The 3,515-nt window shown below is 44.4% G+C and overlaps 1 long non-coding RNA gene across 1 annotated transcript; it reads left to right on the top strand.

Moving 5' to 3' along the window:
• The first annotated feature begins 578 nt into the window (after nucleotides 1-578).
• On the top strand, nucleotides 579-988 carry LOC140321358 (uncharacterized). Its single transcript, XR_011918913.1, has 2 exons — nucleotides 579-714; nucleotides 880-988. It is a non-coding gene; the product is annotated as an uncharacterized lncRNA (long non-coding RNA).
• The last annotated feature ends 2,527 nt before the right edge of the window (nucleotides 989-3,515 follow it).

The raw sequence follows: 3,515 nt of genomic DNA, 5'->3' as shown, positions 1-3,515 counted from the left end.
TTCAGTGATCGTCCATGGTCTGAGCATGCGCGGTGAACGAACGTTCGCTCACTTCCTGTGGTGCACGTCACTTCCTGTATCGTTCAAACGATCGCATCTATCGCGTGTACAATATCTTTGAACGATCGTGTCGTTATCTGTAGGTACAGGAATGGTGCCATATGATCGTTCGCAGATATCGTGCAGGATCGTTCCTCGTTCGTTTACAAACGATAAAAATTGGAAGTGTGTACCTAGCTTAAGAACAGGATTGCAGAAACCTCAGTTAAACACAACATGTTGATCGGGCTCGTTTTAGAGATAGATCATGTCAGAAGTGAGGACCAGTAGCTTCACCCTGCTTCAGTTCAGAAGAAAATCCAATACAGCAACTCTAGGATTCAAATGCACTGCAGAAAGGTAAAGTATTACCTGATTAAGCTCTGTCTGTTGCAGGCAAAACTTTACAGCAGGATCTTTATCTTTGAATTCCTTTAGGTCACTTCTAGTCACATTCATAAAAATATTTCTTGCAATATTTGGAAAGCTTTACAACCACATAGATTTCTGGCTAATTAATTATTTGTTTCTTTCTTGGCAGGTGCCATCCACAATAATGAATTTCTTTCCTGGGAAGTCTCTGGAGGAAGTTCTAAACAGCACCCTGGCCACCAGAGCACACCATCAACTGGAGCAAAGCCTGAAGAAACTGCCCACTAAATGGAAAAATACCAAGTGAGTCACAGTATCAGTAACATCAATCTACCTGATCAGAGCTGAACTAAGTGGATGGCCAAAACATTGAAATAAAATGGTTATTCTTGTGGGCTTAACAATTGTGTCAATAATCAGTAGTGAAGTTTTTGTTCAGACTTAGAGTCTTGCTGCACTCTTTTTCAGCCTCTCTATTGAACACGGCAGCAGAATCCCACCTGAAACCAAAAGAGACATTGCTGTTTGCATGAGTGACCAGCAACTTCGAGAAATGGTTCAGAGTCACAGACAGGTAGGTCACAGCGCTACATAACACCTAGTCCTACTCACCTCCAGTCATTTGAGGGGTAACTACAAAAGTGCATACCTTCTATAAAATGTCATATTTTATTATTTAACATTGATTTAATGTAATTCGATTCATTAACTTTTAAAATAAATCTTTCTATAGATCAACACTTCCCGGCAGTCTGCTGTCTGGCAACTATGGATCTGTGCGATAGTAATGAACCTCACACAGTCCTGGCACAACCTGTAGTGGCAACAACTACATAAAAAATGGCATTCATTATAATAGGGGTAGGCTGAGAAACATCTTAGAAAGTGTGACAAAAGCCTCTTACAAAGTGTACATTTATGTTACCCTCAAGGCCACCTAATTCATCAAGAATGTAAATTCAATTGGTATCACTGATGCCCCCAGGAGGTAATCTTATTCACAGATCCAAATCACCTCACTGAAGCTGCATACACACATACAATTTTTCTCGTTGGAAAGGATCTTTCACGATCCTTTCCAACGAGAAAAGACTGCACGATGCATGAACGATGCTGTACATACAGCACCGTTGGGGATGAGGTAGTATAAAGGTTAGTATTAGGGTATGAGTAGGGACAATTTGAATGTTAGTGTTGGGTTTATTGATAGGTCCGATGGGGCATAATTTACCTTTACACCTACCTGGTGCTGAACCCCCACTGGCGGCCCCAATCCTCCTGCGCGGTTCCATGCGCCTATCATCAGACCTTTTCCTTTCCACCTCAAATTCGACGTATCGCCATCTCCCCTACCTTCCTTCTTTTCTATCCCCACCCCTACCTCTGCCCACCTGACCGCCCTTCCTTTCCCCTGGCTTACCCTTCACCGCAAAGCATCAAGCCAATGCACAGGACGGTGTGACACAGGTCCAGCACGCTCAGCTTCAGTCTCATACTGGTTTCAGCAGCGAGTTTCCCTCCGACTTGTCAGTCCTTATAAGACTTTCCCTCCATGCGAGCGCCCCAGGTCATGCTACCTGCAGGAAGACAAAGATCAGACAGGCGTTGGTGTCACCGAGGAACCAGGACGGCGGTGGCGGCCGATGAGGCGAGAATGAGATCTGCGCAGCAAACAGAGCTGTCACTGTTACAGCCAGATGCAGGCATCAGACAATGCGACTGGTGTGTGATCTCCATCCCCTCCCCTGCAGCGTCCTTCAACGCCTTTAAAATCTCCAAGGAGCTCCATGTGCACCTCTGCCATTGTCACCTGTCCGTCTTCTGTACCGAACCCCTTAAAAAAAGCTTTATTTGATCCCTCTCCCTGTACATTACCCCTTTGTTACAATGTTACAAACCCAGAAACAACAATCTAATGTATTGCAGCTCATTGGTTCTTTGATTCAATGGCTGCATTGGTTTTCTTTATTAAGGCTTTTTTTTAAATTGGCATCTGGTGATCCTGTCAATAACACACTTCCTGTTCTAGGGTGACAACGCTAACTGACTATAGGAAAAACCTGCTAACATTTGGAGGGAATCTTTTTAGGATGTAGGAAGATGACACGCCCCCTGCCACACCCTCATTTGTGATGCTTAAAATTAGTATTAAAAAATTATTGGTTTAATAGGCAAATTATTATTTTTTTTTTTCGGTTGGTGTGAAGAAGGACAGTCCATCTAAATCACGGGTAGGTGAAGAGGGAGATATGAAGAGGGACAGTCCTTTCAAATTAAGGTCAATTGAGAGGTATGAAGAGAAAGATTCCCACCAAATCAAGGTAGGTGGGGGTTTCAAGAGGAACAGTCCTTCCAAATCAGAGACAGTTTGGAGGTATGAAGAGGCACAGTCAGTCCCAATCAGAGACAGATGGGGTACAAAGAGGGACAGTCAGTCTGAATTAGGGTCAGGTGGGAGATATGAAGAGGCACAGTAAGTCCCAATTAGAGACAGGTGGGGTATAAAGAGGGACAGTCCTTCCAAATCAGAGACAAATGGGAGATAGGAGGAGAAATAGTCAGTCCATATCAGGGACAGGGGGAGATATGAAGAGGGACAATCAGTCCAAATCGGGGGCAGGTGAGAGATATGAAGGAGGAGAAACAGTCAGTCTAAATCAGGGACAGATGTGGGATATGAAGAGGGACCGTCAGTCCAAATCAGAGACAAATGGGATATATGAAGAGGGACAGTCAGTCCAAATCAGAAGCAGGTGGGATATATGAAGAGGGACAGTCAGTCCAAATCAGAGACAAATGGGAGATATGAAGAGGGACAGTCAGTCCAAATCAGAAGCAGGTGGGAGATATGAAGAGGGACAATCAGTCCAAATCGGGGGCAGGTGAGAGAAATGAACAGGGAAAGTCTTTCCAAATCAGGGGCAGTTGGGAGATATGAAGAGGGACAGATCAAATCGGGGTCAGGTGGGGGATCCAAATCAGGGACAGTTTGGAGGTATGAAGAGGGTTAGTCAATGCCAATCAGAGACAGGTGGGGTAAAAAAAGGGACAGTCCTTCCAAATCAGAGACAAATGGGAGATAGGAGGAGAAATAGTCAGTCCAA

Source organism: Pyxicephalus adspersus, unplaced genomic scaffold (genome assembly GCF_032062135.1).
Source record: "Pyxicephalus adspersus unplaced genomic scaffold, UCB_Pads_2.0 Sca2853, whole genome shotgun sequence".
In the NCBI taxonomy this organism is placed as follows: domain Eukaryota; kingdom Metazoa; phylum Chordata; class Amphibia; order Anura; family Pyxicephalidae; genus Pyxicephalus; species Pyxicephalus adspersus.
This window is presented reverse-complemented; position numbering and strand designations above follow the sequence as displayed.